This window comes from Zingiber officinale, chromosome 4B (assembly GCF_018446385.1).
Source record: "Zingiber officinale cultivar Zhangliang chromosome 4B, Zo_v1.1, whole genome shotgun sequence".
Classification (NCBI taxonomy): domain Eukaryota; kingdom Viridiplantae; phylum Streptophyta; class Magnoliopsida; order Zingiberales; family Zingiberaceae; genus Zingiber; species Zingiber officinale.
The window spans coordinates 4902066-4918017 of NC_055993.1; positions in this window are offsets into that span (position 1 = coordinate 4902066).

The window sequence follows — 15952 nt, forward strand, 5'->3', positions numbered from 1 at the left end:
AGTAGTAATAATTGTTCTGACCGCTGACAACATATCTGAAGCTAACTCAGCTCAAATTACTTGACAATAAGGGAAACGGTTAATGTGTAACATGCAGGAAGGAGGCAACAGACTCCAGTGTCATGGTTGATAAAAACCCAAAACAACATACTTTTTTTTCCTTTCCGAGAAGAAATTATATGCAAGCAGGTATTAAGTCAAACCATGTATAGTGCATATACAGTATACAGATGCATATATGTAATCTTTATTGATTTTTTTTACTTATAATGATAAAAATGCTTTATATGAAAAAGAAAATCACAAAAGACGTTACCTATCTGATCCTATCCGAGTTCTGAGTCGATGGTCGCTGGGGATGTGACGCTCTCGTTGACTCCGGGTGGCTCTCTGGGTGACGTAAACCTCTAGCGAGAACCTGCAAGCACAAAACCGAGCCGGGAAGGGGTTCCCGGCGACGGCCCTCCGATGCTCAAGTCAGCTTTCGACGACAAGAAATCGAAAGAGAGTGACAAGAACTGTAGCTACAGTGATGAATCGCACATACCTCCTTTGAAGCATGAGGGTCCTTATATAGGGCTCCTCGAAGGCGCGTGCATGCTACCCGAGACGTACACGTTCATCAAAGCATACCTGGAATGGATGTGTCAGGAAAGTGCGCTTGTTGTCATACCTTAACAGCATGAGCATACCTCTGACACGACAGTAGAAGCTTCCACCGTACGATTCTCTACTTGACCATGCTGCTGACCATGCCTCCTATCGGTGACACTAGTTCCTAGGAGGATAGTGCCACCCGCTCCCTTTGTCCTTTACTGGGTCGAGCGGGGGAACTGCTCGGCTAATACCTTTCCTGGGCCGAGCGGAGGAATCGCTCGGCTAATACCTTTCCTGGGCCGAGCGGAGGCCCGTCGGCTGACGGCCTTCAAGCGGATGCCCGCTCGTCCGAATGCTGCGTATACTGTTAGCCGAGCGAGATGGCCGCTCGACCTTCGTTTCTTCCCGCTTTACTTACGAGCGTCGGAAACTTGGTGTTAGGCCGAGCTGTCGAGATGCCGGGTCGGCTAATCCTCCTGCTGATGAGGAAGATAATTCACCCAGTCGAACGTCTGCCGGGTGTTGACCAGTTTGACCTTTCGCCAGGTGGGCCCCCCTTCACCACCGGATCATATGTCTTCCCTTCAAGTCTAGTCGAAGGAGGCTGAAAGTCCGACTGACTGGACAAATAGTCTAGCGAGAGGTTGGTCGGTCGACTAATAGATGAGTTGGATCTCGCTCAGTATCCATAGGCCTTTCGCCAGGCAGGCCCCCCTTCACCACCGGATCATATGTCTTCCCTTCAAGTCTAGTCGAAGGAGGCTGAAAGTCCGACTGACTGGACAAATAGTCTAGCGAGAGGTTGGTCGGTCGGTTAATAGATGAGTTGGATCCCGCTCAGTATCCATAGGCCTGATCTTTCTCCCTCGGTTGGTGATTCGTGCTGTAGTACTTGGCTTCTTTGGACACTTTCATTCACCGCTGTCGAAGAGGCGTGGGTCGGTCAGCTACTGCTAACGCCGTCCGAATCTCCTCATGATGCGCACAAATCACTTTCATTAAGGCTGAGAACGCGCTCATTAAATGCTGCCCCATGGGGGGATGCCACGTGTCGCCGGCACAGTTGCCGCACGTCCGAGGTGACAGCTGCTGATGTGACGTTTGACAGTTCGAATTCAACGGTCAGATGGATATTTCGATCCCTGTGCCCTAGATCGATCGGCTCAACTCGGTCGTGCCCACCTTTATAAAGCTTTGGCGTCGCCGCTTCCCCTGCGCTCTGTTTCCGCTTCTCCCCCGTTTGTTCCGGCGACTTTGCTTGCTTCAGTGCTCTGGCGACTCCTAGCTTTCTCCTCCGGCGCTTCAGTTCCCTGTAAGCTCTAACTTCCGTTTGTTTTCTTTTTGCCTTCATCGCCCTTCGATATTCCGTCATTCTGTTTAGTGAACCCCTTGTCGATCCTGCCTTATTCTTCCGTCGACTCCCTTAGCAAATCCTTCCACCTCTTTGTTTTTCGACTATGGCCAGCTCCTCCCAGCCGGTCGACTCGGCCCCTGGTCCCTGGTATACCACCATGGAGACCAGGTTTGATGCCGATGATGCGGCACATCTCATAAATGCCTTTGACCTCCCATCCGACCACGAGCTCGTCCTGGCCGGTCCGTCCGATCGGCCACACAACCCGCCGCCCAGCGCTATCTGTTTCTTTCAAGACCAGTTTATGGCCGGTCTTCGGTTTCCCATCCATCTGTTCATAACCGAAGTTTGTAATTTTTTTCGCATCCCGCTCGCCCAGCGCGTCGCCAATTCCTTCCACTTGTTGTGTGGCGTAGTCGTGCTGTTTAAAGTGCACAACATTCCACTGACCCCTCAGGTCTTCCACTACTTTTACTATCCCAAACAATCCGAGCTGGGCACGTATCTTTTCCAATCCCGAATCGGCTTAGTGTTTTTCGATAGGATGCCCTCCTCCAACAAGCACTGGAAGGATTATTTCTTCTACATCAGACTCCCCGAGCGGCCATACTTCTGCACCCGATGGTAGACCGCTCTGCCACCCCCGCCCGAGCTGAAGAGATATAAGACCCAGCCAGATTACCACCACGCGCGTTAGCATGTTGGCCGGTCTGAGGTTTGATATCCATAAATTGCTCCCAGAGGGTGTAATGTACATCTTCGGGCTAAGTCCGATCCGAGTGAAGCTCCCGAGCAGCCTAAGTAAAAAATTTCTTAAACCTTCTTCCTTTGAGTCTAACTGATTTTGTTTTTCTTTTGCAGTTGACATCATGATGCGAGCCCGAGCTGCTGACATAATAAAGGCCAAGCAGGCCGAGATAGAGGCAACTGCTGCCAAAAAAAGCCAAGTACAACAGCATGAATCGCCGACTGGGGGAGAAAGATCAGGCCTATGGAGACTGAGCGGGCTCCAACTCATCTATTAGCCGACTGACCAACCTCTTTCCAGACTATTTGTCTAGTCAGTCGGACTTTCAGCCTCCTTCAACTAGACTTGAAGGGAAGGTATATGATCTGGTGGTGAAGGGGGGGTCTGCCTGGCGGAAGGTCAAACTGGTCAACACCCAGTAGACATTCGACCGGGCGAACTATCTTCCTCATCAGCAGGAGGATTAGCCGACTCGACATCTCGACAGCTCGGCCTAACGCCGAGTTTCCGACGCTCGTAAACAAAGCGGGAAGAAATGGAGGCCGAGCGGCCATCTCGCTCGGCTAACAGTATACGCGGCATTCGGACGAGCGGGCATCTGCCTGAAGGCCGTCAGCCGACGGGCCTCCGCTCGCCCCAGGAAAGGTATTAACCGAGCGGTTCCTCCGCTCGACCCAGGAAAGGTATTAGCCGAGTCGGGCCAAGCCGAACTCTTGGATGTTTGAGTTTGGCTAGTTTATAATCGAGCCGAGCTCGAGCTTTATTTAACGAATATATTATGGTTCACGAGCTTATTCGAGCTTTTATCGAGCCTAAACAAACTTAATAAATATTCATTAAAAATTAAATTATATATTTTAAAAAAAATTAATATTCTTGTTAAAATTTATAATTTTATTTTAATAAATAAATTTAATATATTTGTCTATGTTTTTCATAAGTAGAGTGTAAAATCTATAAATTCAATATCAAAACTATTATTTCTTTATTTAAAAGTTGATTCATGAGCTTAACAAACATGTTCACGAGCTAACGAGCCGAATATTGTGAAGTTTGAGCTTGGTTTGTTTATCTTAACGAGCTTCATTAAACGAGTTCAAATGCACTTTTATCGAATCGAGCTTCGAATAGCTCACGAGCGGCTTGACTCATTTACACTCCTACGCTCACCCAGTAAAGGACAAAGGGAGCGGGTGACACTATCCTCCTAGGAACTAGTGTCGTCGACAGGAGGCATGGTCAGCAGCATGGTCAAGCAGAGAATCGTACAACGGAAGCTTTTACTATCACGTCAGAGATATGCTCGTGCTGTTAAGGTATGGCGACAGACGCACTTTCCTGACATATCCATTCCAGGTATGCTTTGATGAACGTGCACGCCTCGGGTAGCGTGCACGTGCCTTCGAGGAGCTCTATATAAGGACTCTCAAGCTTCAACTGAGGTATGCGTGATTCATCACTGTAGCTACAGTTCTCGTCACTCTCTTTCGATTTCTTGTCGCTGGAAGCTGACTTGAACGTCGGAGGGTCATCGCCGGGAAGCCCTTCCCGGCTCGGTTTTATGCTTGTAGGTTCTAACCAGAGGTTTACGTCACCCAGAGGGCCATCCGGAGTCAACGAGAGCTCCACATCCCCAGCGACCATCGACTCAGCACTTGGGCGTCGGAGGGTCGTCGCCGGGAACCCCTTCCCGGCTCGGTTTTGTGCTTGCAGGTTCTCTCCAGAGGTTTACGTCACCCAGAGGGCCACCCGGAGTCAACAAGAGCGCCACATCCCCAGCGACCATCAACTCAGCACTCGGACAGGATCAAATTGGCATTGCCTGTGGGAATGCACCTGAATCCGAGTCTAGTGGAAGATGGAGGAAGCTGGAAGACCTCACACCATGACGCTCTCTCAAGAGGAGCTCGATGCGCTCATCCAAGCACGGGCGGCAAAAATCGTGGAGTAGCAATAGCAAAAGGTATTAGCTGAACGAATCTCGCAGCAAGCGACTTCGGTGTCGGGAGGCCGAGGGCGCACGTGGACCGACCAGAGCAACTCTCCATATGGGGACAAAACAAAGGCCCAACCGGCACTCAGGTGGAAGCGTCGCCCGCCTCGATACCATTTCATAGGGCTCTGTTCCAGACGCCCTCAGAAATTGTACAAGCTTATCAAGACCAAGGATCTTTGTCAGATGAAGCTCCAGCTCGGGACGCAAGGAAGGGGAAAGCTTCCCGAGCCGATTTGTCGCCCGAGCAGATCAATCGCTAATTCACTGAGGCAATTTTGCACGATCCGCTACCTAGGCATTATACTCCTCTGGCGATCGAGGAGTATAATGGATCAACAGACCCGGACGATCACTTGGGCAAGTTCGACAATGCTGCCACTCTTCATCAATACACGGATGGAGTCAAATGCAGGGTCTTCCTCACGACGTTATCAGGCTCGGCACAACGCTGGTTCCGGAGGCTGCCAGACGGATCGATCAAAAGCTTCAAGGACTTCCGAACGACCTTCCTCCACCACTTCGCTAGCAGCAAACGTTATCAGAAGACAAGTGTCAGCCTATTTTCTATGAAGAAAGGGCCGAGAGAGACCATTCGAACCTACATTCAACGCTTCAACCAGGCGACAATGGGCATCCCCACGGTCTCCTCCAAAACCATGATGCATGCCTTCACCAAGGGCTTAGCGACGATGACTTCTTTCGCTCGCTGCTAAAAAAGGCAAGTGAGTATATCAATGTAGAGGAGGCCCAGGCGGCCCAAAGGAAGGAGGCTCCGATCAAGCCTGCTGCACTAACCGAGCGGAGGCAGCCGATTAATCAACCACCCAGAGGACCCCGAACCGAAGGGATGAGGCCCCATCAAGAAGTCAGGCTACACGTCGTTCAGCATGTAGCTTCTGAGCGACCAAAGCCGAGGGGAAAGGTATGGACTCTCATGTTTCATTCATTCCACCAGTCTTCCAGCCACAACACGAGACTATCGAAGGTTCGCCCCGAGCGTCCAGCCAGCCCCGAGGAACTATCGTCGCCGATCGCCCTCGCCCGATCAGCGGCACCAAAATATCGGGCGGCGAACGGTTAGACGGTCGCTCGATCGGCAGCACCATCGTTCGCTCAGGAGTGGCGATCGACCTCGGGCCTCGCACAAGCAAGCTAGGCCCTCCGCTCGGAAAGAGGAAAACAGGAGCAACATCGCTCAGGGGGAGATCAACATCATAGTGGGAGGACCGACCGGCGGAGACTCCAACCGAGCCCACAAGTCACATGCCCAGCGACTAGAGATCCATGCCATCGGTTGCAGCCAGGAGAAGGCAAGCGGGCCCGAGATCAGTTCCGGAAGCTGAGTCGGCTGAAGGTGGGCCGCGTTGTTGCTGGTGTTGACGGGAAGTTGCTACAAGGTTGGGTCGATCTGGCGCCCTCCTCCAGGGCTCTCCCGGGTAGATGACGGGGGGTGATGACGAATGCAATGAAGTTAGGACCCTGCACACACTCAGACAGGCCCACCAGTCGTTAAAGACCAGAAACTAGGGAAAAAGTCTCCGGGTCAGACCCTCCGACGCTCAAGTCAGGTACTTATTCCCCAGAAACAAAAGAGAAAGGACGAAAAGTAAAGCACGAGTGTGAAATGACGAGTGAGCATACCTTCGTAAGAGACAAAGCATCCCTTTTTATACTGCAACGGGTGTTTCTGGAGTCTGACGGGTGTCAGGGAATATCGAATGTCAGACTTTGTCTGGCGGTAAATGACACATGACATCCCCCTATAGGTTGGCGGAAGAACCGGAGGGGTAATGAGCCCTCGACCGTTAGCATATTCCCTGACACTCTAATTATTCTCTGACAGGTGGTTACGATTCCCTTGTTTGCTTGTCGTGTAGTGCCTGGTTTCCTTAGTCCATGATCCCTAAGTTGGGTCTTTATACTCGCTAACCCCGATTTGGTATTGCCTCCCGACCTATGCCTCTAACACTGCTCTGTGTTACTCGTAGGGCAGACTCCTGACCTACGTTACTTGGTATCGCTTCCAGACCTGTACCTCTGACCTCGCTCTGTGCTTCTCATATGGCAGACTCCCGACCTGCCTTACCTCGTATCGCTTCCGGACCTGTGTATCTGACTTTGTTCTGTGCTTCTCATATGGCAGACTCCTGACCTGTGTGCTTTACCTCTATGATGTGCCGCAAGGCCATAAGTCCTGACCTGTATCCTTGGTTGACACATCCCGACCTGTACGCTTTGCCTCTATGGGGTGTCGCAAGGTCATAAGTCCTGACCTGTATCTTGGGTTGGCGCATCCCGACCTGTACGCTTTGCCTCTGGTGTACCGCAAGGCCATAAGTCCTGACCTGCATCCTTGGTTGGCACATCCCGACCTGTATGCTTTGACCTTGCTCTGTGCTTCTCATATGGCAGACTCCCGACCTGCCTTACCTCGTATCGCTTCCCGACCTGTGTATCTGACTTTGTTCTGTGCTTCTCATATGGCAGACTCCTGACCTGTGCGCTTTGCCTCTATAATGTGCCGCAAGGCCATAAGTCCTGGCATGTATCCTTGGTTGGCACATCCCGACCTGTACGCTTTGCCTCTATGGTGTGCCGCAAGGCCATAAGTCCTGACCTGTATCCTGGGTTGGCACATCCCGACCTGTACGCTTTGCCTCTGGTGTACTGCAAGGCCATAAGTCCTGACCTGCATCCTTGGTTGGCACATCCCGACCTGTACGCTTTGCCTCTATGGTGTGTCGCAAGGTCATAAGTCCTGACCTGTATCCTTGGTTGGCACATCCCGACTTGTACGCTTTGCCTCTAGTGTGCCGCAAGGCCATAAGTCCTAACCTGTATCATGGGTTGGCACATCCTGACCTGTACGCTTTGCTTCTATGGTGTGCCGCAAGGCTATAAGTCCTACCTGTATCCTTGGTTGGCACATCCCGACCTGTATGTTTTGCCTCTGGTGTGCTGCAAGGCCATAAGTCCCGACCTGTATCCTTGGTTGGCACATCCCGACCTGTACGCTTAACCTCTATGGTGTGCCGCAAGAACATAAGTCCTGACCTGTATCCTTAGTTGGCACATCCCGACCTGTACGCTTAACCTCTATGGTGTGTCGCAAGGACATAAGTCCTGACCTGTATCCTTGGTTGGTACATCCCGACCTGTATGCTTTTCCTCTATGGTGTGCCGCAAGGCCATAAGTCCTGACTTGTATCCTTGGTTGGCACATTCCGACCTGTACGTTTAACTTTGCATTTCCTCATAGGCCCGTCCCTGTATTTTCCGACCAAACCTGTGTTTCCCGACTGGCCCGTCCTGGCCAACCCAAACTTTTATTTATCAAGCGGGACTCTCCCCCAAACTTCTATCAGCCCTGGGTCATTTTGTAAGCTGAATCGGGCCCTCTATTTTCCACCTAAGTGGGGTTTTTGACCCCCATCTGGCTAGACTTTTGACTATAACGTAGGCTTGACTTCTGACCGTTATGCAAGCTAGACTTTTGACTGCCTCGTAGGCTTGACCTTTGACCTTCTCGCAGACTTGACCTCCGACCATGTCTGCTGACCGACCCCGTAATCACGCACCGTATCAGCATATACTTAAAATCCTTGTTATTGTTATTGACTTTCCACGTATTCAGTGCATCGTATGCTTGACCTTTGACCTTCTCGCAGACTTGACCTCCGACCATGTCTGCTGACCGACCCCGCAATCACGCACCGTATCAGCATATACTTAAAATCCTTGTTATTGTTATACTTAAAATCCTTGTTATTGTTATTGACTTTCCACGTATTCAGTGCATTCTCCAACACATTATCGTCACTCCAACTGCTTTGACGATGAGTATACAAATTATTATAAGTTTCAGAAAATTCATTTACCATTGGTGAAAACATATAATAATGTGATTTCCTCCGCTGATAACTTCTCATCATAGATCCAATGGAGCAATGCTTGGTGTAGTAATTAGTTATACGTTTCCAAAAAGCTTGGTCATTTTGGTCATTACCAATGATTGCATCGGTGTTATAGTTGTCTATAACTTTGCAAGGACCACATCTTCATCGAGAGTAGGGATGTAAACGAGCTGAACCGAGCCGAAAAGTATTAGGCTCGAGCTCGGCTCGTTTAAGTTATATTCGGGCTCGAGCTCGAATCGAGCTTTTTTCACAAGGCTCGAGCTTGGCTCGTTTTAGAATTATCAAGCTCGCGAACAGTTTGAGCTCGACTCGTTATTAGCTCGATTATCAAAGTTAACGAGCCTAACTCGTTAAGTGAGCTCGGGCTCGTTTAGAGCTCGTTTTTAGCTTATTTTAGAGCTCATTTTTTGGCTCATTTTAAAGCTCATTTTAATGCTCGTTTTAGAACTCGTTTTTTTGGCTCATTTTAGAGCTCGTTTTTTTGGCTCGATTTAAGGCTCATTTTTTTGGCTCGCGAGTCTATATACGAACATGTTCGCGAGCTCACGAGCCGAATATCCTTAAGCTCGAGCTCGGCTCGATAAAACTGTCGAGCTCGAAATCGAGCTCGAGCTCGGTTCGATAAGATAAACGAACGACCTCGAACGAGCTTTTTACCGAATCGAACTCCGAATAGCTTGCCAACCGTTTGGTTCATTTACATCCCTAATCGAGAGACCAAAATCTTCGTTTTGATTCATTTTTCTCCAGCCCAACTTCGCACTCTTCTTGTGATAAGTACGGTGGCAACTGAGTTGTTGGAACATATGATAGTATTAGAGATTCTTTGTCGCTGATAGATGGATCTATAGTAGCTCTTCTTGATTCATTCGAAAGTATGACAAGTGATTGAGTAAGAGAAAATACATAAAGATAAGACATCCCAAGCTGGCTACCCATGGCTGACGAAACTTAGGGTGGATACATACTAAATGGAGCTAGGGCGGTGTTACTTGATTCGTCAAAAATTTTTGAGAACTTTGAGAATTTGAGAAATTTAAAGAATATTGTGGAACATATGAAATATTTTAAAAATTTAGAAGATATTGTGTGTGAGATAAAATATGAGGATATTGGATATTTGGAGGAATGCGAGTATTTTGAGAATATGTATTTCCTTCTGTATTTGAAGAATTCAAAAGATTTGTAAAGGGGAAGTATTGAGATTTTAATCTATCTTGAATATAAATAGGGAATAAAAGGAAGAAATGAGTAGAGCGCAAAGGTAGCAGTGGGATGAATGAAAAAAATGAAATTGATTCTATATTTATAGTTTCTTTATAAATTAAAAAAAATAAATTTTAACCGTTGAATAATTATTTAAAGGTAAACAACGGCTAAAAAGTTAGATGTTTATATATATTGATCCGGTGATAAGGACGGGGGACCCTCGTTGGCGGAAGCTCAACGACACGTGAAGGTCGAAGGTCAGGAGAGTCAACCCGGAGATAGGCCGACCGGAAGAAGAAGGCATACCAACCGGGCATCGCAGGCCTACCCGCCATGAATGCCCCGAACCGAATGAAAGACAACCCGACTAGGGGGGTCGGGTTTCCGATGCTCCAAGGCAAAAATGTTTCAAGGCCGAACGGAATGTCCGTTCGGCCGAGCACCAGGCAACAGAGGTAGGGCCATATCATCCGAGCATACGGCCGGGAGGTATCCCGATCGGACCGATGACTATAACCGGCGGCAAGAGTAATATGCCTGCCGAGCGGCCTACCCACTCGGCCCTGGAACAGATAGGGGACGCAAGAGGACAAAGGAGACAGGGGATAACATCATCCTCGAGACACCTGCCGCCGACAAACAGCAGAGTTGGCAGGCGAGCCATACACAGGATCATACGGTGGAAGCTTCCACCGTCACATCTGGGATATGCTCGGACGATTGTGGAATGGCGCCAGAGATACTTTTCTAACACAGGCTCGTTAAGGTAAGTTTGGGGAAGCGTGTACACATCGGAAAGTGTGCCCGCGTTTCCTCGGGGCCCTATATAAGGACCCCCAGACGTCGACGAAGGTATGCACACATCTCTACTGTAGCCTCGTTACACTGCCTCTCTCGTTGCCTGACTTGAGCGTCGGAGGGTCGTCGCCGGGAAACCCCTCCCGGCTCGGCTTCTTTGCAGGATCGTCGGAGAGCTACACCACTAGTCGGAGACAGCAGAGCGTGCCACGTCCCCGGCGTCCGTCGACTCAGCGCTCGGACGGGATCAAATTAGCGCCATCTGTGGGAATGCACCTGAATCCGAGCCAAGAAGATGGAAGAAGCTGGACGTCAACTTTTGGTAACACTCTCTCCTGAAGAGCTCGAAGCACTCGTCCAAGCGTGAGCAGCGAAAATTGTGGAGCAGCAGTAGAAAGCTCAGGCCGAGCAGGCAGTGCAGCAAGCAACATCAGCTTCGGGGGGCCGAGCGCCACCCGAAGACCGGCAGGAGCAGCTCTCAATATGGGGGCAAAACAAGGGGCCGGCCAGCACACAGATGGGTGCGCCGCCCGCCCCAATACCTTTTTATCAGGCTCTATTCCAGACGCCCTCGGAGGTGGCGCAAGCCAATCAAGACAGGGGATCCTCATCAGACGAGGTACCCATCCGGGACGTCGGAAAAGGAAAGGCGCCCCGATTGGACTCGTCGCCCGAGCGGACCAACAGGCAGTTCTCAGACGCCATTCTTCGCGATCCACTGCCTAGGCATTATGTGCCCCCTGCGATCGGGGAGTACAACGGGACAACCGACCCAGGCGACCACCTGGGTAAATTCGACAGCACCGTCACTCTGCATCAGTACACAGATGGTGTGAAATGCCGAGTGTTCCTCACAACGCTTTCGGGATCGGCGCATCGGTGGTTTCGAAGACTGTCGGACGGCTCCATCACAAGTTTCAAGGAATTCCGAACGGTGTTCCTCCATCATTTTGCCAGCAGTAGGCGCCACCAGAAGACAAGCGTCAGCTTGTTTGCAATCAAGCAAGTCGCAAGGGAGCCGCTCTGAGCGCACATCCAGCGCTTCAACCAGGTGGCCATGGACATTCCAACGGTCACCTCCGAAACAATGGTGAACGCGTTCACGCAAGGGCTCGTGGACGGTGACTTCTTCCGATCGCTCATCCGGAAGCCGCCTCGGGACTACGACCACATGCTGCATAAAGCCAACGAATACATCAATGTGGAGGAAGCCCAGGCGGCAAGAAAAAAAGAAGCCCAGAGCGACCAACTAGCCACCCAGAGGACCGCGAGCCGAAGCCGCCCGTCCTCATCATCACACTCGACCGCACGCCGTCCAGCAAGTCGCGGCTGATCGGGCCAAGCACAAGGGGAAGGTATGGACCCCGATGTTTTGTTCACTCCATCAGTCGGCCACTCACAATACCTGCGATTGTCGGAGCCTACCCCCCATCGTTCATCCCGTGCCGAGGAGTTACCGCCGCCGATCGCCTTCACCAGACCGGCAACATCGACAGCGGAGCCCCATTCCAAGGATAGAACGGAGATCCCCCGAGCGGCATCATCATCAGCAGCACGGAGCCCATCATCGGGCTTCAAATAAACGACCTCGACCTTCCACTCGGGAGGAGGAAAATAGGAGCAACACATCTCGGGGAGAGATCAACATCATCGCTAGAGGCTCGACCGGCGGAGATTCCAATAGAGCCAGAAAGGCACATGCAAGACAGCTGAGGATCCACGCGGTCGGCTGCAGCCAGGAAAGGGCGAGTGGACCCAAGATCAGCTTCGGGCCCAGGGACCTCCAAGGAGTTGAAGTCTCACACGATGATGCCCTGATCATTCGAGCGGTAATAGCCAATTATACTATTCACCGTATTTTCATTGACACAGGCAGTTCGGTCAATATAATTTTCAAGAAGGCCTTCGATCAACTACAAATTGACCGAGCCGAACTACTGTCAATGACGACCCCCCTCTACGGATTCACGGGGAACGAAGTCTTGCCGGTCGGCCAAGTCCGACTAGCTATCTCGTTGGGCGAGGAGCCGCTCAGAAGGACAAGGACCAACACCTTCATCGTGGTCGATGCTCCTTCTGCATACAACGTCATCCTGGGGCGACCGGCTCTCAACAAGTTCCGGGCGGTCGTCTCCACTTTCTGCCAGAAGATCAAATTCCCGGTGGAGGATCAAGTGGGGGAGGTGCGGGGAGACCAGCTAGCCGCTCGGAGATGCTACGTGGAGATGGTCCGAGCCGAAGCCAAGTCCGCTCGGAAAGTGTCACGGGTCGAGGTACATGCTATTACTGAAAAACCACCTTCTTTAGTTTATGAAGAAAAGGAGGAGGTGCAGATTGACCCATCCCTACCGGAGGCCACCACCTTCATAGCTATAAAAATCCCATGGAGTTAGGAATTATTCAACAACTTTGGTATTCACTTCCTAGTTACTTTTTGAGCTATCAAATAGTGTAAGAGGCTTTTCTGTTGATTCTGTCCGAAAGCGGGAAGGTGGAAAGTTGGGGATGTGGCGGCTTCATTGACCGGCTGTAGACCTCGCTCCACTCTACAAAATAAGTAACGTTAGTGTCGAGCCAGGGAAGAAGCCTTCAACATTGGTCTTCCGACGCTTAAGTCAGTCAGTTATCGGAATAGTGAAAGAAAGTGGAGCAATAGTAACCTTAGTGCAAACAGTGAATAACGCGAACATCCGCTGATGATTAACCCCCCCCTTCCCCCCTTTTATATAGAGTCCTGGTGGATGCAAACAGACTCGATGCATCCGAGGGACGAGAAAGGTACGGAAGAGTACACCGATGGACGAGAAAGACATGCGTGATGTTTGAGAGATAAGAAGCCGGGGAGGAAGTCTGCTCGAGGAGAAGGTCGGAGTTGGATTTGGATGAGCTCAATTTTGGACGACTGGAGCATCACCCAAGTGAATGAGATCGAAGAAGATCATCTTAAAGGTTGATTTTGAAAACCTGAGACACGTCACTTGTATGGAGGCGCCTTAAAGCAAAAGAGCAAGGGCGCCTATAATAACCTTGAAGGTGCCTCCAACCGGTCAATAGCCATTAGACTAATGCTGAGAAGATGATAAATGTTTATCCTCTTGGAGACATCCTGGATCCTCTTGAAGGTACTTCCAAGCAACGTTCACTTTTTTCTAGAGGCTATAAAAAATCCCATGAAGTTAGGAATTTTTCAACAATTTTGATATTCACTTCCTAGTTACTTTTTGATCTATCAAAGAATGTAAAAGACTTCTCCACTGATTCTGTTCGAAAGTGGGGAGGTGGAAAGATGGGGATGTGGCGGCTTCGTTGACTGGCTGTAGACCTTGCTCTGCTTTATAAAACAAGTAACGTCGGTGCCAAGCCAGGGAAAGGGGTTCTCGGTGTTAGTCCTCCGACGCTCAAGTCAATCACTAGAATAGTGAAAGAATGTGAAGCAACAGTAACTCTAACGCAAACATTGAATAACGCGTACATTCGTTGGTGATGGATCCCCTTTATATAGAGTCCTGGTGGGCAATGTGTACGTTCCTCGAGGCATGCGCACGTTCTCCAATATATCCTATGAAAGGACTTGTCAGGAAAGTACCTCTGACATTATACCTCAACAGGGCATGCATATCCTTGACAAGACAGTAGAAGCTTCCACCGTACAATCCGCCTGTGGACCATGCCTCGTGTCAACGACACTATCTCCGAAAAGGAAATCGAGAGATACGACCATAGTCCTGTTGCTTGGCCGAGCGGGATAGCCGCTCGGCCGGAACTCCTCCACTATGTCGGTCTCAGTTGCTCTCCCCTGCCCTGATTGTGTAGTAGCGTGACCTCCTCATTTGGACAAGTTCTTCGGTCTCCTTAGCGTCCTGTTGCTCCACATTGAGCGTTTGATTATCTTATCATATTATCCCAAACTGGACTGGTGGTCTGCTCGGACATGTCTCCCGTTGGTCGGACACTAATTGTCTCGACCGGCCGTTGCAATCGTCTTTCGTTCGGCCCTTTGACACCCTGGCACTGACCATCTTGACTTTGACCTCCACCTTGGCAGTTGACCCCATGTTAGGTGGACCTCCCTATATTGCCGCATCATCCGCCTTTAACGAATGAGATTTTTCTAGTGCTTTCATCTCTTTGGATTAACAACTATTTAGATTGTAATCAAATAATCTCTAATATCTCTTACTCATTTCCTTAAGTTGTTTTTCATATTATATTTATTACTTGTGTTAGATTACTTAATTATCTGGGCTAAAGTTCTGAGTAAGAGAAATTTTTTAACTCTCCTTGTAGGTTATTCACTCATCTCTAGATGGCCTATTGGGACTAATAATTATTAGTACTATTAAATGGGGCAATGACATTCTAACAAGTTGGGAAATTCTCAATTCAATCCCAGATGAGTTAGGCGGGTCAAGCCAACGAGCTCGTAAAAAAATAAAAAATGATGAAAAATTTTAAATTTAGATTATGAATTAATCAGGTCAAGCTTATGAATTCATTGAGTTTTACATGTTAACTTTAAATTTCAAAGAAATTTGTTCTCAACCGGCAGGGCAACCTGAACCCACCAAAGATTGATCCGTACGGATGTAGCCCATGTGGATCGACCTATCTAGATCTGTTATAAAATAGTTTGATAAAATCTTAACTTAATTTTTTTAAAAATTATTAGATGGAACAAATCAATCCGACCGATCCATCCGATTCAAATTAACTGCTCTACAAGTTATGACCAACACGATTACTATAGAATCATATTGAACAAGACATAATCTAAAAAAAGATTATAGGCCTAATAGGTCCATACTGTGTCCACTCGAACACAAAGCATTATCTTTGGATCTAACAAAATTTTCTCAGATGAATTTAATGATTAATGCATGAAATATTATCATCATGAGATCTGAAATTTAAACGAGATATTGAAGACGAACATATTCATTTTGTTGTGCCATCATTATCTTTGGATCCAACCAAAATTCACCCCTGCAAAAGGCAAAAAGATAAAAAAGACTAGAACGACCTTAGCTAGATAAATAAAAATATATTTAAGTTTCAAAGTCGTAACACTGAATTTGATCAACGTTGGATAGCCACGAGATGGTTGACTGTACTTCTCTTGCATACGGCGACTACAATTATTTATTTATTTATATATTTTTAAAAAAACCAATGTAATTGTATTATTTGACCACATCACCTTTTATTTACACTTTTTTACGGCAATTCAAACTATTTCAAAATAGCTAAAATGAATGGGTGTCCGTGCAAATATTGCCGACCCTCGCCTTTTTCTTTTCTTTTTAATCCGATAAATACCATCATTTTACATAATT